Source organism: Marmota flaviventris, chromosome X, assembly GCF_047511675.1.
Source record: "Marmota flaviventris isolate mMarFla1 chromosome X, mMarFla1.hap1, whole genome shotgun sequence".
Lineage (NCBI taxonomy): Eukaryota > Metazoa > Chordata > Mammalia > Rodentia > Sciuridae > Marmota > Marmota flaviventris.
In genome coordinates, this window is record NC_092518.1 from 18,053,263 (window position 1) to 18,075,727 (window position 22,465).

The 22,465-nt window shown below is 38.1% G+C and overlaps 1 protein-coding gene across 5 annotated transcripts in view; it reads left to right on the top strand.

The window, feature by feature from the left end:
• Positions 1–606: 606 nt before the first annotated feature.
• Zfx (zinc finger protein X-linked) overlaps positions 607–22,465 on the top strand; it is a 68,265-nt gene continuing 46,406 nt past the window's right edge. For 3 of the 5 annotated variants that reach the window (XM_027927330.3, XM_071606693.1, XM_071606694.1), the window contains exon 1: positions 11,510–11,822. The gene's annotated coding sequence lies outside the window, so the exon portion shown is untranslated. Of the gene's footprint in view, positions 682–11,509; positions 11,823–11,963; positions 12,022–22,465 lie in introns of those variants that run through there. The other 2 variants (XM_071606687.1, XM_071606688.1) reach the window with 2 other exon arrangements.

Sequence of the window (22,465 nt, forward strand, 5' to 3'; positions counted from 1 at the left end):
GCTGGCTGGAGAAGCAAAGCTCTGCAGAATCCCAGAACCCCCTCTGCTCAGACGAGCAGCGTCCAACAGTATCACGTGAGAGACTCTCAGTCCTTGTCCTGAACCCACTGAATCGGAATAAGCATTTGCACTGCATCCCCAGGAGATTTGTATGCACATCAAAGTTTGAGAAGCTCTGCTCCAGAGCACAGGCTCGGTTTAACCCTTTGATTCACAGTCCATTTTTTTCTACCCACCAAGTCATTCTTTACAGTAAAAAAAACCCAAACTCCTCACCAGATCAGATCTTGTAACACTCTCTCTTTATTACTAACTTCATTTTCATGTGAATTTTCCCTTATATGATGATATCACCAAAAGTGGGGGCTCTGTTGCCAGGCACCTAGAAATCTTGTATGCACAATTCAGACTACACTGAAACTTTAATTTTACTCAGTCAGACTCCTGCTGTGTCCTTGGCTTGCCTCACCTTTGCGAGAATTACAAAACTTTCCACAGTTCTGCCAGCTGCTTCTTCCTGTTTTGTTCTCAATTTGGGGTGTTTATTTCTTTTGCTTGATGTCTGTGTGCTAAAAGAAATAAATAAGCAGAAAACATTTGTGGTTCATTCAAGCACAGGGCACAATCCAAATGTGTTCCATATGATATTCTCTGACTAGGAATTCGTATGTCCTGTTATTGGTGAGTATATTTTTGCCTTAAAGTGTAATGTTGAATTACAAGTTCTTTTAGTATATTAATTTTTTTTTGGGGGGGGAGTCATTATGGGATAAAAAAGGAACCTTTGTTCAAAAGGTGGTATAATTTTCAAGAGGTACTTTGGCAAAAGTTGTTAACTGAAGGGTCATTATGTAAGTTAGTTATTTATAATATTTTATGTTATACATATTATGTAAGCCTATGTTATTACAAATATGATTTGTGGAGTGATACCAGTCAATGAACTCTTTGTTACTCGTTTGTGACAAAGATAAATATAGAAATTGAGAGAATGTGTTTAGAAAACTTTATAACATTTGAATGAATGATTTTATGTCTGCTGTCTTTATTAGTAAAAAATTTAGCTTCGTATTTTGTATGTCATTTTAAAATTTTGTTTTTCTAATAACTTATTTTAATTATGTTTTGTATACAGAAAGAAATACCAGTGTACAGTAGATTGGAAAAATTTTTAAAAGCTAGTCTTAATTTTGCTGTTGTACCTCAAACTGTAAAAGTTATGGCCATGGTGTGCAATAAGTACAGGAAAAACAATATATATATACATATATGTAATATATGATTTGGAATTATCTATGGCTTCAGAGATTTACTGGACAATCTTGGAAAAGTATCCCCTGATGATAATGGCAGGCTGCTGTAATATTATTATATTGTTAAACACTATACTAATGTTGACTATTTTTACTGAGTTTTTACTTTAACTGTAAGATATGGTTTTATAGGCAGCACATAGGTGGGTAGAAAAATGCACTATGATGTTTCTTTGTTGTTCCTTTTTACAAGAAGTTCACCTTCTCAGATGCAGCTTGAGAATCTGAAAATAATCCTTAGAAGTAAGTTTAATTAAATTTGATTAAAATGTCAGGACCAAGAAGAGCTGATTGCAAAAAGAAATGGAAAATATCAATAAAGTTCATAAATTAACTAAGAAAAAAATAAAAAGTTTGGTTTTCACTGCAGATCGTTTGAGCAGCACTGATTTCAAGCACATTCTCTGGTTTCAAAAAATCAAATTTTGATATAAATAATATGAAAACACAACCTTTTCCTGCTTCAGTAGTACCGGCTTTTTTTTTTTTTTTTTTTTTTTTTGAGACAGGGTCTCACTCTGTTGCTCAGGCTGACCTCAAACTTCTGGGCTCAAGCGATCTTCTTGCCTAAACCTCCTGAGTAGCTGGGACTACAGGCATACAACATCACATCTGCCTTTGCAGGGATATTTAAAATATTTTAAAAATAATAACTGGGTTAAAAAAGAAATTAAAATGAAAATTTAAAAATATTTAAAATGTAATAGTAGCAAAGCAGAATTTATCAGTGCTTATGTGATACAGCTAAAGTGGTACTTAGAAAAAGATTAAAGTGCATTTATAAAATAAAATGCATTTATTTGAGGAGAAAAGGTATTTATAACTAATGATGTAAGTGTTTAGAAAAGAAAGATAAAAGGGTATAGATTCAGTACTTTTATCAATGGGACCCCCAAAGTCTAGAAACTTAAATAAGACATAACTGTATTTCCTTCTTATGAACTAATCCTGTGGTTGGTGGAAGGTCCAGGGTTGGCAAGCATCTGTGCAAAACTCAACATAAGCCTTTCATTTGCATGTCCCAAGCAGCACTATCATGTTTTCATCACTTTGCAATCAAACAGTGGGAAAGAGCCTGGGAGTGCATGCATAATTTTAAAAATACAAGACCCTGAAGAGGCATGCAACACCTCTTTCCCCATTATGGGAGTGAGAACTAACTTGGTCATACAGTGACAGCTAGTGGCAAAGGGGACCAGGAAATGTGAATATTAGCTGTGAAGCTCTGTGTCCAATTAAAATTCCGTTATAATGAAGGAAAGAGAGAAAGATATTGGGGGATAATTACCAATCTTCCATAAGCAACATTAATAAACTCAAAGAAAATTGAAGGGAGAAAATAGTAAATATGAATGTATAATGTTAAAAAAAACCAACAAAAATTAAATATTAATTTAAAAGAATAAAAATGAGCTAATCACTTGGAAGATTAGTTGAGAAAATAGGAGGCATAATAGGCAATAATAGGAATGAAAATAGCGACACTGAAAGAAACAGTAAAGGTTCCAAACTTGCTAAAGAATATTATGAACCACTTTATAGAAATACATTAGAAAAGTCACAGTGAAATAGCTAATGAAAAGTTAAAATTGCTATTACTTTTAGGGAATATGGTTATTTTCATAAAATTGGAGGGAATGTTCAAACTTTGCAACTAATAAGAAAAAAACAGCAAGGCTACAGAATACAGCATCAATTTGCAGGCTCACAATTTCTTTTTTTAATATTTATTTTTTGGTTAGACACAATACCTTTATTTTGTTTATTTAATTTTATGTGGAGTTGAGGATCGAACCCAGGGCCTCGCACATGCTAGGTGAACGCTCTACCACTGAGCCACAACCCCAGCCCACAATTTCTTAATTACAATTCTAAAATTAAAAAAACTCTGGAAACCAATTTTTTTGTGTGTGCCGATATTCCTTTGGCAGTAAGACTCTTAGTCTATCTACAGTCTTAATTGATTCTGCTTAATAAAATGCTTATAATATTCATTATAGAAATATTAATGTATTTTGATTCTTGGGTGCTGCCCCAGAATCTGACAGTATTACACAATATGCAACAAATGCACTGTATTTAAAATTTTTTTAAATATTAATTTTTTTCAATTTTTTATTTTTTTAAGTTTAATGTTTTATAAAATTTGAAAAATCTGATCTTGGAAACATATCTGGCCTAAGGGTTTTGGATAAGGGATTATGGTTGTTCCTATACATTAGCAGTACCAGTTAGAAACTATTGTAGAACAAAATCTCTCATTTACAACAAACCTATGAGGTACACAGAAATAAATCTAACGAAGATGTTGGAGACATTTTTCTTTCCTTCTTTCTTCCTTTCTTTCTTTTTTTCAATTGAACCCAGAGGCACTTTAGCATCGAGCTATATCCCCAGTCTTTTATTTTTATTTTGAGACAGGGCCTCACTAAATTGCTGAGGCCGGCCTTGAATTTTTGATCCTTTTACCTCAGCCTCCCAAGTCGCTGAGATTACAGACATGTGTCACTATGCCCGACTGTGGAGATGGTCTTTAATCCTCCTGGAGGCCTGTAAGGCATGTGGGCACAGCTATGACTGACCTTTTTGCACCAAAGACTTTTAAAAAGTTTGACCCCTACCCGTAGTAAAAAAGAAAATTTACACTATGACCTGTTATAGTTCTATGTATATAAAATAAAACAACTTCACCAAAAAATATTCTTACTACTTGTGATGATGTACTCTACTTTCTTTAGCCTATTCTAGTGGTAATACACCAAATTCATGGTTCTGAAGCTTGACATGCATTAATATAACTTGGGGCTGAGATTATAGCTCAGTGATAAAAGTGCTTGCCTCACATATGTGAGGTACTAGGTTCAATCCCCAGCACCACATAAAAATAAATCAAGATACTGTGTGTTCATCTACAACTAAATAATTTTTTTAAAAAATATATAACTTGGAGAACTTTTGAAAAAAAATATCAATGCTAAGATTTCACCCAGAGAAAATTAGAATCTCTGGAAGTAGGACCCAGACAATGGTATTTTTTAAAAGTTCCCTAGGTTATTTTAATTAACTTGGTGATGTGCAAGTTGAAAAACTATTCTAGCCAAAATCAGTTAAAAGACAAGCAGCAAACCAGGAAGTGATATTTGTAACAAGCCAAGGATTAATATTCAAGAATATATAAAGTAGTTCTTACAAATGAATAAAAAAAGACAACTTGATAGAAAAACAGACAAAGGTATTCCAAGGCAATTCTCTGATGAGGAAAGGATTTTCATAGCAAGGATTCAAAGATATCATGAACTTTGTTACCAAGGAAATGTAAAGAAAAATGATTTCACCATTTCTCACTTATCAGATTAGCAAAAATTAAAGTATGAGCCTGTTAAGAGTTGACCAAGGAATGGGGAATTGGGAATTCTCTTATTCTGCTAGAGGGAACATATATTAGTATAGTACTTTTGGAGAGTAATATTGAAAATGTGCCATAAATAGCAATTTTACTTTTTTTTTTTTTTTTTGGTACCGGGGATTGAACCCAGATGTACTTAATCACTGAGCCATATTTCCAGACCTTTTTATTATTTATTTTGAGACAGGATCTTGCTAAATTGCTGAGGGCCTCACTAATTTGCTGAGGCTGGCCTTGAATTTGTGATCTCCTTGCTTTGGCCTCTTGAGTGACTGGATTATAGGTGTATGTCACCACACCTAGCTAATTTTACTTTTTTTATACTTACAAGAGAAATTCTTATAGATATGGGCAAAGAGGCATTTATAAGGATGTTTTAATATTTTTTACAAGGCTGCATTAATATTTTCTTTTTTGTGTGTGTGGTTGGGATTGAACACAGGGTCTCCTGCATGCTAGGCAAGCACTCTACTACTGAACTATACCCAAAGCCCCTAGGATGTATTAATATTTCTTGAAGTGTCATTGGTATATGGACCACTTGTCTGAGTATCACCTGAGCTTCCGATTAGATTACATATTCCTTGGCCCTATCCCATTCCACTGTATTAGGATTTTCCAGAGAAACAGCCAATACTATATGCAAAAGCTATATAAGAGGAGATTTATTAGGGGAATTTTCTTGATAGAAAAACAGTGCTCAGAGAGGCCATGAAGTCCCATGATCTGCCATCTATAAGTGGGAGGACAAGAAAAACCGGTGGTTTAATTCAGTCTGGGTTCATATGCTTGAGAATTATGAACTCTGATGTGTGAGCACAGGAGAAGATAGATGTCCTAGCTCAAGAAGAAGAGAGATGATTTGCCTTTCCTCTAAATTTTGGTTCTATTTCTGCCTCAACAGGTTGCATGATGCCCACCCACATTGGTGAAGGTGGGTCTTCTTTATTTAGTTACTAATTCAAATGCTAATCTCTTCCAGAAATGTCCTCACAGACAACAGACACACCTCCAAAATATGTTTTATCTGCTCATCCTTTAGCTCAATCAAGTTGACACATTAAAATTAACCATCATACTTACCAGATCAGAATTTCTAGGAGTTGGGGCCTGTGAACCTTCATCTTTAGCAAGGTGTTGTTCCCTTGCAAATTTGGAAAACATGGCTGTTTTCTTAATTGTAAGGGGTCTAGTTTTAGCTGGGCGTGGTGATATATGCCCGTAATCCCAATGACTCTGGAGGCTGAGGGAGGAGGATTGCAAATTTGAGACAAGTCTGGGTAATTTAGCAGGAACCTGTCTCAAAATTAGAAAAAAAAATATGGTCTAGTTTTATTTATTTATTGCTTGACTATGCTAAATTTTTGAAAATAAGTAGTATTGTATGATCCACAGAAAAGTGAGAAAGGAAGCACCAATATCTGCAATGCTCTGTCTACTTCAAAGATTCTTTGAAATTTGAAGGTAATCTCTCTCTTTCTCTCTCTCTCTCTCTCTGTGTGTGTGTGTGTGTGTGTGTGTAACATATATATTTAAATTTACCGTGGAAAATTTCAGATATATACAGAAGGAAAATAATATAACAAATCTTCATATGCCTATCATCTAGTCTCTACTATGTCTGTTTATGGCTCATCTTGTTTCATTTATATGCCCTACCTACTTTATTCTCTTCCCCTGTTCCGTTCTCTTCCACCTCATGTTGTTATTTATTATTATTATTATTATTATTATTATTATTATTATTATTAAGGTGCTGGGGATTGAACCCAGGGCCTTGTGCATGCGAGGCAAACACTCCACCAATTGAACTATATCCCCAGCCCAACCTCGTGTTATTTTGAAGGCTATTTTGGATATTGTATCATTTTATCCACAAATATTTTGTTCTTATATCTTTAAGATAAGGACTTATTTTTAGATATAATCAAAACATCATTACTACACCTAATGAATTAATAATTTGTTTATATCAACCTATATACAGTCAGTGTTGACAACAATCCACATCCACATGTGACAATCTCACATCCCTGAGATTGTCTCATCAATTTTTAAAGTTGCCTGTTTGAATTAAAATTGAAATGAAGTTCCTGCATTGCAATTAATTGACATATCTTTTAAGGTTTTTCTAATCTATTGGTTTTCCCATCAGTTTTTTTCTTATAATTTCTTTGTGAAAGAAAGTAGGTCATTTGCCCTATAATTTCCCAACTGGATTTTGTGATTCACATCCCTATGGATTTCATTAATATATTTCTCTGTCCCCTATATTTCCTGTAAATTGGTAGAGCGAGAGTGTTGATCTAGCTTGGGTTTGTTTCATTCTTGGCTAGTGGCATTGTGTATTTCTGTCATGAGGATATATCTGAATGCCTTTCTGCTTAGCAGCCATTGATTATTGTTGCCAAGATCTATTATTAATTCATTTAGTGGTTGCAAAATGGTGATTTTCTAATTCTATCAGGCCTTCTTCAAGTATCAGAATACTATTACAAGAAAGTTTTCCTTTGTGAATGATGTGGTTAGTGTGACGAATAGTTCTTATAGGATTAAGTGCTTCATCTTTTCCGTTACCAGTTTTCAAAGTAATGAGTGGGTTTCCTAGCACTCCCCAAAGGTGATAATTTTAAAAATTTGAAATATAATTCACATACCATCAAAATAACATTTTAAAGTATACATACAAGGGCTGGGGATGTGGCTCAAGCGGTAGCGCGCTCGCCTGGCGTGCGTGCGGCTGGGGTTCGATCCTCAGCACCATGTACAAACAAAGATGTTGTGTCCGCCAATAACTGAAAAATAAAATGTTAAAGTTCTCTCTCTCTCTCCCCCTCTCTCTGTCTCTCTCTCTCTTTAAAAAAAAATAAAGTATACATACAAGCCACTAGTTTCTAGTACATTTAAAAAGTTGTGCAACTATCACTAGTTGATCATTTTTTGAAGTCTCATAAATTCATGAACATATCCATTCTTTAAATCCACAGCAATTATTGTTCTTTTGACATTCAAATTTTCTCAATGTTAGCCAGCTGGAGTCTTTAAACTGGCTCCTGAGACCTTTTGACACATTCCTAGTAAGCTTTGACTTTTTTTTCCCTTGCTTTCTGGTATGAGATGTTCCTGGCTCATCTTGTACTTTCTTGTTCCAGCCCAGGACTCATGTAATTTCTCCAAGGAGCCCTGGTTCCTTCAATGGAAAATTGTAGAGGCCCCCATCTGGGCACCAGGGGTGTTCCCTGCTGCTGCTCATTATTTCTAGACCTCAGTATTGATGTTTATTTCTTTACCAGAGCTAGTCTGTTTGCTGTGTCCTGTGATTTATAATCCCTGAGGTAGAATTTGGCCATTCGTGATACTCAGGAATTAAACAATGTCTTATTTAGTTAATGAGTCATATGAAAAATACTGCTTGAAAATCACCTAATTGTCAGTCATTATTTATTTTAAAATTACATTCCTTGGGGAAGGTGTACAGCTTAAAGACTCAGATTAAAAATTCTTACTTAGCATTAATTATAGCCAATTGAATTCCAACAGAAGATACAACTTGCTCATGTTAAATAAAATTTAGGTATCAGATATAGTTAATTTTTATAGGGCATGTTTAGATCAATAGAAATAGAGCCTTTCTAGGGGAAAGTAAATATTTTTTAACCTTTGGGATATAAAATAACGTATTACCTCAGCACTTTTTTTCGTGAGACCCTGAATAAAAATAGAAAATAAAAAAGGGCTGGGGATGTACTTCAGTGGTGAAATGCCCTGGGTTCAATCCCCAGTGCCAAAACAAAAACAAAACAAAAAATAAAATAATGCATTATCATAATTTTATTCAGGGTCTGTATTTTCTCATAGACCAATAACTTATTGTTTCCTATTTGGATTCCCATCACTGAGTGATGGGGATTGCAAATCGACAGCTTCTTTTCTGACTAATCTTTCTTTGGAAAAATGATTGAAAAGTCTTGTGTTGCTTCTGGCTCAAGCACCTATAAATATGTCAGAGATTTTTAGTTAAGTTATTAAAACACTGTCAAAACCTTGAGTAGATGCTTTTAACTATGTGATATACATTAACAGCTCTGAAGGAACAAATAAATTTTAGCACACCATCAAAATTCTTTTGACTGCTTTGAAACCAGCTATTTTGTATTCATAGCATATGCTTTTGAACCGTTCTGCTCTCAATATCCCTAGCTAAATTTTCCTTTTATTGTGTGTTTATTTAAGTGAGAAAATGAAAGCACTTAAGAATGTTGTTATTCTGCCATACAGCCTCCTTATTCAAGTACCCCAAAGGCATGCACTGAGGCTTTGTTATTTATTGCCTACCCCCAGGGACTCTGTAGGTCCCTAATACTGAAACCATGATAGAAAGTATCTAGACCCAGGTAAACTGTAAGATGTCTGAGCTTAATCAGTTGGTGCTTGATTGCCAAATACTTTCAGTGATCTTAGGTGGCCTCAAGGTCCAACTGTACTTTCATAAACTGTATAAATTATAGTACCAAATGATTTCTGTTGTTCACACTGCCTTTGCATTTTCACTTTATCATAATATTAAGTGTACTTCCAGTAAATTTTTTAAAATCACAGTTCTTTTAACACTCTGTTTAACAATGCTCTTTACTGTCTTCCATAAATGGATTTGAAGTACAAATTATTCCCCACCCCACCCCTTTTTGTGTAGGGTGCTGGGAATCAAACCCAGGGCCTTGCACATGCTAGGCAAGTGCTCTGCCACTGAGCTACTCCCTCAGTCATTCACTTTTTGTTTTGTTTTTGTACTGGGGATTGAACTAAGGAGCAGTTTACCACTGAGCCACATCCCCAGCCCTTAGTTTTTATTTTGATACAGGGTCCCCCTAAGTTGCTGAGCCTGGCTTTGAATTTGCAATCCTCCTGCCTCAGCCTCCTGAGCCACTGGGATTACAGGCATGCAACACCACAATGGCAAACGTTCACTTTAAAAAAAAACAAAACATTTTTTCCCCTTAATTTAACCCAGGGCACTTGCCTACTTATACTCTCCTTTTGTATAAAAAGTGATCACAGTCTGGCATGGCACAAGCCCGTGGTTCCAGCTACTGGGGAGGTTGATGAGGAAGGATCTCTAGAGCCCAAGAGTTCAAGACCAGCTTGGTCAACACAATGAGATCTAATCTCTGAACGCGTGTGCGCTTGCGCACATGCCCATGTGTATTTCTTTTGGCGGTGCTGATTGACCCCAGGCTGATTTAGATTCCCAAACACGCCCCTGACCCGAGTGTTTTGAGACCAGACAGGGATTCGTTGTGTTGCCCCAGGCTACCTCCAAATCCTGCACTCTAGTGATCCTCCTGCCTCAGCTTTCCGCCTAGATGGGACTACAGGCACGTGCACCTCACCCGGCTTTCTTATTTTACTTGAAACAGTGTTACTTAGTTTTATTTACCTTTCTGTAACTACAGACTATTGCAGCCTGAAGGAATTTCCTACAGTTAGGAAGATATGTTATCATTTATCACATCTGAAAGGAAATTTGATCACTAAAAAAACCCTCACTCAATCCCTGAGAGGAAAAAATGACCATTCCCAGAGATTTCTTCTTATGCTTCTTTTGTTTTTCCTTTTTGAAAGCATTGTATGACTGTAAAGTATCTGAGAGAAGGGACTATTTGCACCCTGGGAGTTTTTTAAAAAGCCTTGTGACAGGCCACTAAAATTCAAGCCTTCTCTGAATTTAAAGAGATTTCACGTCAGCATGTTACTTGCTTTCTAATTTTGTATTCTTTATTGTATAAAAATGCCTTTAGCATTTAGCGCTGTAACAGCATGAGGGATTCCAGATTAACACAGACTACACTTTTTCTTGGTAACATTTAAACATAGTCTCTGAGTCCCTAGTTCAGTATAGAAACAGTATAAAAATTTTAAACTGGGGAAAACTCGACACATTTTTTAAAGTTGACAATACTTTGTTCAATCACATACATTTTATCTCCCGCCCATCTCTTTAAACTTTTAAAAGGCTTGTTTAAGGAGTTAAAAAGAAATCCCTACCCTATTCTGCCACTTCCTAGATATATATGGAAGAATGTGGAAAATGCATTATTTATGAAACAATGATACCAGAATTGCATTTCATAGGTTCCTAAACTCTTGAAACACAGGTATATATAAAATATACCATTAAAAATTCCTACTTTTTGCGATGTGCGAAACCCGTTTCAAAATGTAACCTATTCCTCACCCCCCCACACACCTAATAAAATTCAGTTTGGCTCTCTGATTGAATGCTTATTTACTAAAAAATTAAAGAGCTTGGTAGTTGCTCTAGGGTAACCCTTCTTCCCCCTCGTGCCCGCACACCCATTTTAGACTGGCAAGTCCATTTTCATTTTATTTCAAAGATTTTCTTTCCTTCTTTTTTTTAAAGGGAAGGCAGGGGACGTCGGGGGTTGCTAAATTTATCTTCTTCCCCAGCCGCGGGGATGAAGAAAACACATTTACTGCGGGCGGGGGTCTGAGGGCCTGCAAACAACTCGAGCTGGCGCCTCGGCCAGGACCAGCGCGGAGAGGCGGTAGGTCTCCCGGGAGGCCCCCGGGGGGCGGCCGCGGCCCACGAACAAGGTGGGGGGCGGCCCGGGCCGCCTGCCTCACCGCGGGTTCGGCGGACCGCGGCCCCGCGCGGGCTTTACGGCCAAGGCAGCGGCTGCGGCGCGTGTTTGGCGGCGGCGGGCGGGAGCGCGGAGGAGGTGGAAAGAAGGGGGGCGCTGTCACGGAGACTCAGGCCGCAGGAGACCCCGCGCAGCGAGGCCACTGTTCTCCCCGGTTGCGGGGCGTAAGCGGCGCCGACCCGGGGCGCCAGGGGGACCCACCGGGCGGAGGAGGGGGCCTATCTACCCTTCCGCATTTTCCTGGGTCTCTCTCCCGGGCGGTGACGTGACGTGCTGACGGCGGGCCCGTGCCGGGGAGCTGGGCCGCTTTTTGTCAGCTCCGAGCTCGGCCCCTCCTCCCTCCCTCCGCCCGCCCCACCAGCCGGAGCCCGGCCCAGTGCTCCAGAGAAAGGCCGGCCTGCAGCACCCGCCACCGTCGCCGACCGCCCGCACGCCCGTCCGGTGAGTCCCGGGCGCCGCCGCGGCCGTGGGGCCTAGTACGCGCGCGGCGGCCTGGTCTCGGCCTGGTCGGCGGCCCGCAAGGCGCCCTCCCGCGCTAGGCCGGGCGGCGTGGCGCGCGGCGCCGAGCAGGCCCCGAGGAGGCCGCAGTTAGGCCCGGGGAGGAGCCCGGATGCCCCGAGCGGCGGCGGAGACGCTCTCCGTAAGCGGGCCGGGGTTGGGGGAGGTTTGCCCGGAGGTCCGGGAGGCGGCTGAGGGGTCTCGGGTGGGCGCCGCGGCCGACCCGGGGCACCGCACGGGGGCGAGGCCTGGCGAGGAGGCGAAGGCTGCAGGCGTGAGGTGAAGGCCGCAGGCCGGCCGGGCCGATTTTCGCTATGTAAATATCGGCGAGGGGGGGAGGGACGGGGGACAAGATGGCGGCGGCTCGGCGCCTGCTGCAGGGAACGACTGAGGGGGTTGTCGGGAGGGGGAGCCGCCATCTTGAAAGCGGTATCTGGAGAGAAAATTCCGCTATAGCCCGTGAGGGGGGGTGGGAGAGCGGGCGGCGGAGGCCGCGGTGCCGGTGACGGGCACCGGAGGCCGGGTGCGGCGGCGTGTGCGCGCGGAGGGGCGTGCTCGCTCCCTACGGCGGCCATTGCCCTCGCCGCCATGATGGGCGCTCGGGTTCCAGGCGCTCCGCCGCAGCGCCACCTTCCTGCCCTGCTTCCCTCAGCCCCGTGACTGGCTGCTGTTTCCGCTGCATTTTAGCTGAGCTGCTGCAGGCGGCCATTGCCCGGGCTCCGGAGCCATCTCTCTCTCTTCGCCCCTGGCCCCAAACATGGCTCTTTTATCTACCTGAGGGCTGCCGGTGTGGTTGGCTGCCTTAGGACTCCAGGAAATTTTGTTTTGGCTAAGTCAAGTCATACAAGGCTGAGAAGGTGACTTCGATGCGGTTGTTCACGCTAAATCATTGCCTTCTCGAGTATGTGAATAAAGAAATTATAAATTGATGGGAAAGTTCTCACCACTCTTGACCAATAGTGAAAAAGTGCAGAGCACGAAAGAGGAAGAGTAAGATTTTGAAGGAATCTTTTGTATTCATTTCTGTGGAAACAGTTTTCTTGAAAAGCTGCATTTAAGCTATTAGTGATGTTTGTAGTATTTTTTCAAGTTGAAGAATAAGGGCAGAAGGTTTTTTCTTATTGAAGGACAGCATAATGTGGTGTAGTATTTAATTTCCCGTCAAGATATTTAGATTTCTTTAGTTGCAAAGTTTGATGATGTTCTATCCCCTGAAGTACTTTTGATTGCGCAGTGTACAACTTTCCTGGTAAACTCAGAACCCCGTGTACACTGTGCTAGTTGCTAAGAAAAAATTTAAATTTTTTCTTGTACACGGTGGCTGCAAGAAGTTCGTGGTTCAGAGGCAGATGACACTAGGTGAAATGTACTAAGTGCTGCGGGGAAGGCATATTCGATTGATTCCTGGACTTGAAGAGAACGCAAGGTTTCTATTTGGAGCGTCAGGCAGGGAAGGGTTCCTAAAGTAGGTGGCATTTTGAGGTAACAAAGGTAGAACTTTGTTAGGTAGCCGAGGGGGTGGAGAAAGGGCGTTTCAAGGTTGAATCTGCCTCAGAAAACGGCTTTTACAGTTTGACTGAAGTGGATGGCGTAGATAGGGGAGTTGGTAGGAATCGGGCTAGAAAAGGTAGATTGCGGGGGCGCTTGCTTGCCAGGTGGCAGGACTTAGGCTCAGTGGGGGACGCGGCGGAGGAGCCCTCAACTAGTTCAGTGATGACACACTGGAGCTGCGCTCTATAGTCCGTTGGACTAGGACACGTTTCAAAGTTGAGAAATAACCAGTGTTAAGTCGATCAATGTTTTCACTATCAGGACGACTGCAGGGATGTTCAGGAGTTAAGCAGATTTTGTCACTTTTTGAGTGATCTTTCTTTCTATCCTAATCTCTCACCCCGAGAAACCTTTTGCTCAGTTGTTAGAATTTCTGTGAAAAACAAAGAGGAGGTTCTACCATTTCATTTACCATGGTTGAAAATTACAGGACTAGCGCTGTTGAGTTACTTTGGCCGAAATGAGAAATGACCCTGTAAGTGTTCTTAACGATAAAAATTTTAAGACGCTTTTGAAAAAAGTAGGTTGAAAAAGTGGTTATTAAAAAGACGGTGGAAAATTAAATAAATAAAAAAATAAAAAAGATAGTGGACTTCCAGATACCTTTTTTTAAAAAATATTTTTTTAGTTGTAGATGGACACAATACCTTTATTTTATTTTTATGTGGTGCTGAGGATCGAACCCAGTGCCTTCCACATGCGAAGCGAGTGCTCTACCACTGAGCTACAATCCCAGCCCCGAAGAGATCTTTTTGCAGTCTGCCCCCCCCCCCCCCCCCCCCCCCCCGTGAAAGTGACCGCTGTTTTGTTTCAGAGGGTAACTAAGGCTGTTCGCTGAGCCAAGCCTTCCTGCTTGTGTTTTGATTAATATTTGACTAACCCACATGCACAGGTGGGGAATATGTTTACTAGAATTTTTTGTAGACCTATAAGTAGCCTAGGAATTCACTTTGAGTTTTTCCATTTTCCTAGATTGCAACAGGTGAGAGTAGTGATGCTCCATGAGAGGAGTGGAAGGACCCAGAGTCTCCAGTTTATCATAAGGACCATGGTTTAGAAGCCTGAGGGAGAGTGCATGGCATGAGGCTGACTAAGAAGCAGGTTGCTAAGGTGGGCTGTGGTTGTTGAGGTGCTAAAGGTAAACTTAAACTTAGAAAACCAATGGCTTTTATGTCTTAAGTGGGAAAGGCAGAGACGACCTATAAAAAAGTTCTTTAAAAAAGCTTTAAAGAATCAGTTCTTTGTAAAGCTAGACAGTACAATAGTGAATGTTCCTGCTTAAGATTAAATTAGACTCACTTTGTATTATTAAGACGACAAATGAGTGTATAGTTTAGTTTCCATCAGAAATGGTTAAAAGTAAAATTCTTTCTACCTTAAAGGGCAAACCTTGATAATCTGGAAAACCGACTATGGAACACCTTTTTAACCAACCATCTTAGATAAATGTGATGTTCGTTTTTAATTTTTTTCCCAGATAGATGCCAATTTCCTATTTCAAAAGATGTGCTTACGCATGCTTTCAAAAACTTTTTCCCCTACTTTTTGTAAATGCTTACTCTCCAAACCCATTTACATGTGTATTGTCACTGATTATCTTGTATTATTTGTGCACACTGGCAATTCCAAACTACTACTACTATTACTACTCCCCCCCCCCCCCCCCTTAAACTCTTCAGTATGGCTCTTGAAATCCTTTACCCTCAGCAAAGATTACCTAATCTTTTACTTAACTGAGAACGATAAATGGCTATCTGATGTAAACAGTTGTTTCCCTTCCTTCCACTTGATGCTTCTCCTCTATCTCTACCTAGGCTTTCCTCCTTTTCTTTTGCCTCGGGAAGAACAGCTCTTCCTGGAGCCCTGCTGTGCTGCCCCCACCCTGGCCTGCCTCATTTGGGATGTTCTCTGTCAATAGTGCTCTCTTGCATCTTTACCCTCTTAACTCTGCGGGAGCCTTTCCCTCTCTTTATAAATATTCCTAAATTTGCTCATACTTGCAAAACCCTCACCTGTCTTTTTTTTTTTTCTTTCACCAGTACTTTCATTTGTTTTCACCCCACTTATTCCTAAATCCAGTATTTCCCAAATTAGGAAATTTGCACAGCATCTTTTTTTTAAACATTTATTTTTTAGTTGTAGTTAGACTTTTTTTTTTTTTTTTAATTTATGTTTTATGTGGTGCAGAGGATCGAACCCAGGGCCTCATACATGCTGGGCAAGTGTTCTACTGCTGAGCCACAAACCCAGCCCTTGCACAGCATCTTAATGACTGTCATATAAAAATGTTATGTTTCACAAACTCTGTGCCTTCTCTGTCTTCTATGGTGGTATTTCCCTCAAGGTCAATTCTCCACCCATTTTTCTCTGAAATCTTCTCCCCTAGTTTCAGTGTCCCTTACCATGCCCACCTTTTCTCCTAGTTTTTCATCTGAAATTGCAGTTGCTTACTGACTATATCCACACAGGTGTCTAAACTGTCTCAACAGGGATGAATCCAAATTTATTTGGCACATAGTAGATGCCCAATATTATTGATAGAAAAAAATATTTTTTCCACATGGAGCCCCTAAAACACCTGTTTGTTGTTTTCTTTCTGTTAATGGCACCATTATTTTTCGAGGCTCAGTCTTTCTTCTCTGTCTCAAGAACAATGTGGACATCTTTAGTTTAGCATTTAATCTAATGTATTTTACCTGTGTGTTTATATTTTTTCCTAAACTGTGAATATAGACAGCTTCTCATTTATCTTTGTCCATAAATGGTTCCTGGAATATGATCACTGTCTCCCAAAACAATTATCTCAATTATTGGGTGCAGAAAATTTTATGTAGTTGAATAATTTATTCAAAATAAATTATCTAGTCAATGTGTTCTTTGACCAAAGGTATTCATATTAAGGCACACCTATGTTGTTAGGATAACAGGTCAAAACCAGGAGCTGTGTAACCCCATCCTCACTCCTTGTCGGATTGGAATATGGCCAGCCTCTTCTTATTCTTGTCAAATTGTTTTTCCAAACAACATTTTATAAAATTTGGTTATTTTATAACTGTATTGTAATCAAAGGGAAATATAAGGAAACTGGATAGCTTTGAAATATACCGTCATTAGGCTTTTTAAAAATGTTTTAAAAGTTTTGAATTATGAAACACTTAAAAATTATTGTAAAGCAAATGTCACCAGATTTAACAAATCTTAATATATTTTGTGGTGTGTTTGCTTCATATTTTGTTTTAGTTTAATGGAATAAAATTTCACACATCTTTATCCCATTCCTGTCTTTGCCAGAAATAACCACTGTCCTAAAATGTATGTACCCAAACAAGTTATTGCTTTTGTGTGTATTAACTTTATGTAAGCTGTATCATATTGTGTGCCTCATTTTATGTATTATTTTCACTGAAGAGTGTTTTTGAGATGTATCCATGTTATATGTGGATCTAGTTTATTGGTTCTCAAAATGTGCTCCAGGGATTTTTGAAGCTCTTTTAACAGTCTTACAGAAGGTCCAGGAGATCAAAGTATTTTTTATAATAGTATTATTTGATTTTTTTACCCACATTCTCCTGTACATCATACAAGTACTGTGCAGAGGCTACATGACACATGATCAATAGATTGAATGCAGAAAAAGTTATGGTGATCCATCTGTTCTCTATTAAGCCACACATTAAAGAGATTTGCAAAAAAAAAACTACTTTGTTTCTAAATATATTTTTTGTTTTGAAAAATAGTTAAATTTTTAAATAAATACTTTCATGTTTACATATAGTATGTTTATTTTGTCAATTAGTTTTCTATATTTCTGTTTAAATTTCTAACATAATAAATCTCTATAGAGATGAACTACATGATACATTACTGTGGTCCTTAATTTTAAAGAGCTTAAAGGGGTTCTGAGACAAGACACAAGACAGCTTTGAAAATTACTGATCTAGTACATTGATATTACTTACTGGGGTTTATTTGTCTTTCTATAAGGGGAACATTAGGCTGTTTGCAGTTTTCAGCAATTTCAAACAGTGCTGTGGTGAATATCCTTATACGGGGTTCTCTCTTGGGATTGTATTAGAAGTAGAATTGCTACATTGAAGAAGTCTGTGCATTGTCAACTTTACTGGGACTTGCCAGAATGCCAAATTTTATTCCATTTGACACTCCCACCAGCTGTGTATGAGCCTGTTTCTCCAGATCACTGCCAAAAGATTAGATTTTGCAATTTTTTCCCCATCTGTTGGGTATAAATGCTATCTTTTTGCTGTTTTCATTTTGTATTTCTTAGATTACTATTGAGGTTGACCTTTTTTCCTCCACGTTTATTGGCCATTTGAGTGTTCTGTGAATTGCTCGTGTGTATCCTTGGTTCATTTTTCTATTGGATTGTTGCTTTTTCTTACTGATTTGTAGATATTCTGGATACTAATGATTCACAGTTATACACTGAAAATATCTTCCGAGTCTGTGGCTTATCTTTTAGTTTTGTTTAAGGAATGCTTTTTATGTAGAACAAAAACAACTTTTTTTTTTTTAAAATCATTTGTGGCTTGTGTTTTCCAGTGTCTTCAAGGAATTCTTACTCCAAGGTAATAATGATACTGTGCCTTTTAATATTTAGGTCATTAATTCTTCTGGAGTTTTTTCTCTATTGTGTGGTATAGGGATCTAATTTTGTCTTTTTCATATGGATTTATCGTGTAGTTTAGTCTTTCTTCCCAACTCCTACGATGTACTGTATTCTCACATATACACATCTGTTTTTAGTTTATCTCTTCTGGTTTCATTGATCTGTTTGGCTATCTCTATACCACCCTGATTTAATAATGGTAGCTTTATAATTAAATCTTAATTTTTTTCAGGATTATTTAGGCTATTTTCCTCCCTTTGCTTATTTAGGGTTGTTTTTTTAGTTTCTATGAAAAATGGTTGGATTTTTATTGCATTTGCATCAAATTTATAGGATAAATATATAAATTCATATGGATATATTAAGTAGTAGAGTTGATGTTTATATCTGGACATGTGTTGTTTTCATAGAGTTCTTGCTCAACTCTCAATAGATTTTTTTTGCTAGGTACTATGTAATTTTGGTTATCTTTGTGAATAAGAGTTTCTTTTAGTGTTGGGGATTGAACCCAGGGTCTTGTACATGCTGTTTCACTGAGCTGCACCCCAGCCCTGTAATTTCTATTCAATTTTTGCTGATGTATAAGGGACACTGTGTATCGATCATTTAATGTTGCTGAACTCCCATGACCATGTTTCATAGATACACTTTCCTCCCTACATTTTAATATCTCTGAAATCAAATCTCCAGTTGATGGTGCCCTGTAGTCACTGTTATCCAGGCAGCAGTTATCATTATTTGGGCATGCACTTGGTTAGGGCTCTTAATTTTGTCATCACTTTAAATTTAGAGTATGCCCATTGTCGCGTTTTATTTCATGCCAAACAATACAACTGAAGACAGATGAAATTGCTAAGTGGGTGTCTGCCTTGAGAGAAAATCCCATAGATATAATGGAGCATTTTAAGAAATGCTTCATCCCCTAACACTCTGGTTGGCAGAGGACAGTTTTGTTAGGAACAGTTGGAGAGCTTTGAGTAGAAAGTAATCCATTCTAGGATGCTGAATGTGAAGTTTTAGGAATACCCTACAAATTTCTTTGGCTTATACTTTTCTTTTATATATGTACAAGGTATGATAAATTCTGTTTAAATTTGAATTGTCTTGATATGTCTAAAATGAAAATCCTAGATAATAAGGGAACAATAGTATCAGAAAAATTAATGTTTTTTCCTTAGTTGTGTAAAATATAAGGGCTTATTTTACAGTTGGTGGTATCTTTAGATTCAGTGAAATGTGGGAGTAATATCAATTATAATTCTTTTGTATTTTCTATGTAGTTATATCTGTGAATAATAGTTTTATTTTTTCTTTCCCATTCCTTTTTGTCTCCCATTTCTTGTTTATTGACTAACACCTTAAATAAAGTGTTAAGTAGAGCATTGATAATGAGCATCCTTGCTTAGGGATGCTTCTAATGTTTTGTCATTACATATGATATTATAGTGAACTTATTTTTTTTTGGGAGGGTAGAAATATATATTTTTTAAAGTCAGGTTCTCTTCTGTTTAGCATTTTAAAGTTTTATCATGAACAGTAGTTGAACTTTTCTAAAGCTTTTAATCTATTGTTATGATGAAGTATATTAATAGATTTTCTATTTTAAACTATCTTTGGATTCCCTGAATATTTGCATACTTTGGTTATTGCATATACTTTTCCTTTTTCATGTAGTCTTTGTGGGGTTCTTTTTTTTTTGGTGCCCATACTGGGGATTGAACTCAGGGGTATTCTACCACTGAGGTACACCCTCAGCTTTTAATTTTTTATTATTATTTTTTAAAATTTTGAGACAGGATCTAAATTGCCCAGACTGGCCTTGAACTTGCGGTGCTCCTGTCTCATCCTCCCAAGTAAGTAGGATTATAGGTGTGCACCACTGTGCTGGCTTCTTTGTGTTGGTTTTGATAACAAGGTTATATTGTTAATCTTATGAGTCTTTTTTTTTTTTTGAGATGGGGGCTCACTATGTTGTCTTTGCTGGCCCCAAACACCTGGGTTTAATTGATCCTCCTGCCTTAGCCTCTCTAGTAGCTGGGACTACAGATACATGCCACTGTGCTCAGCTAATCTCATAGATGAATTGGGAGGTATTCCCTCTTTTCTGAAACAGGTCCATTTAATACAGATAATCTGTTTATTGAACATTAGATAGAACTCATCTGTGATACTGTTTATACTTGGTTTCTTTTTTGTGAGTAGATATTTTTGGTTTTGATTTATTGATAATTTTTTTTTTGCTTCCATGGGATATCTTTATGGCTTTTTTTGTGTTTTTTTTTTTTTGGTCATTTATACAGAGTGAACAATTTCCTAGAAAATTATGCAATTTCAAGGATATTGGTATAAACTATAGGTTTCCTTGATGAAATTTTAAAAATTTAATTTCATTAATTTGTTCATTTTTTCTGATTAATATTGCCAGTAATTGCCTGTATTTATTATATTTTTCAAATAGTTCTTTTTATTGGTTCTTTGTATTTCTGCTCTTATGGTTAAAACTTATTTCCTTCTGCTTCATTTAAATTTATTCTGACATTTAAAAAGTGTGGCTAGGTGTGGTAGCCCACACCTGTAATCTCTGTGACTTGGGAGGTTGAGGCAGGAGGATCACATGTTTGAGGCCAGACCCAGCAGTTTAGTGAGACCCTTTCTTAAATAAAAAATAAAAAGGACTGGGATATAGCTCAGTGGTAGAGCATTCCTGAGTTCAATCCCTAGAATTGTCCCCCCCCCCCCAAAAAAAAAGGCTTATTTCATTAATTATTTAATCTGTATTTTTGTGCTATGTACATTTAAAAATACTGATAGGCAAAAATCAATTGTATTTTTACTAATAACAGACAATTTGAAAATCAAATTTACAAACTAGTAAAATTTATAATAAGGTCAAAGAATTTCTCTGATATGAATCCAACAAAGCATACCAGGACTTTTAATAAAAATGTTACTAAGGGAAAGGAAACAAGACCTCAGTTAATGGGAACAGAGATGATGCTCGTGGACTAGAAATGTCACTGGTGTAAAGATGTCAGTTCTTGGGGTGGTAGAGAGCACTTATCTAGCATGTGCGAGGCCCTGGGTTGATCCTCAGCACCACATAAAAATGAATAAAATAAAGGTATTGTGTCCAACTACAACTAAAAAATAAATATTAAAAAAAAATGTAAATTCTCCCTGAGTTGATAGAGAGATTCTTTGCAGTTCCAATCAAAATCCCAACAGGATAGCAGGTACTGCCTTTCCTTTTCTTCACTTCTCTCTCTCTCTCTCTCTCTCTTTTTTTTTTTTTTTTCTTTTCTTGGATAGACCAGTTCTCAAATTTAGGTGGAAATGCACAGGGCCAAATATGTCAAAGGCAATCCTGAAACAAATGTTGGAAGACTTACACTTCTGTTTATCAAAGCTTATTAAAACAACAGGTACAAAGCCATATTGACAAATGGAATAGAATGAAGTCTGAAAGCATTTCTATATATGTAAGGTCAGTTAATTTATAATAAAAATGTATGTAGGTTTTGATAGAGGTTAATTAAAATAAGCCATGTGCGGTGGTGCATACTTGTAATCCAGAAGTTTAGGAGGCTGAGGCAGAAGGATCAAGAGTTCAAAGCCAGCCTTAGCAATTTAGCGAGGCACTAAGCAACTCAGTGAGACCCTGTCTCTAAATAAAATACAAAATAAGGCTGGGGATGTGGCTCAGTGGTTGAGTGCCCCTAGGGTCAATCTCCAGGACCAAAAAAAAAAAAAAAAAGAGAAAGAGAAAATGAATACTATTGATCCAACATATTCAAAAGCAAGCTTGGTTTCTTTATATATTATTCTCAGCAGAGGGATTTTTCATTCTTAAATATTATATAAGAAAACTTCTATCTTCAAGTATATTATTATTTTTTTGGTCCCAGGGATTGATTTCGGGGGCACTTTCTCACTGAGTTGCTTGCTTAGCCCTTCGCTTCTGCTGAGGCTGGCTTTGAACTCGAGATCCTCCAGCCTCTCTAGCTGCTGGTATTACAGGTGTGTGCCACTGTGCCCAGCCAAGTATATTAATTTTGTATTAGCATGTTTTGTGAATTCATATTGATGTTTTTCAGTTGTTTTGGATTTCCTAGATATATGTAAATAAGTGTAATTTCTTTCCAATGATAATTATGTCTTGCATTTTATTTCCTTACCTTAATTGCTTTGGTTATCAGTTCTCATACAATCCCTCTGCTCCAGCACTGGGGATTGGATCCAGGGTCACTCTACCACTGAGCCACACCTTCAGTCCTTTTAATTTTTGTTCTATTTTGTTTTGTTTTATAGTGCTGGGGATGGAACCCAGTGCCTCACACTTGCCCTGCAAGCACACAGTCACTGAGCCACACCTCTTTTGTTTTTTATTTTGAGACAGGGTCTTACCGAG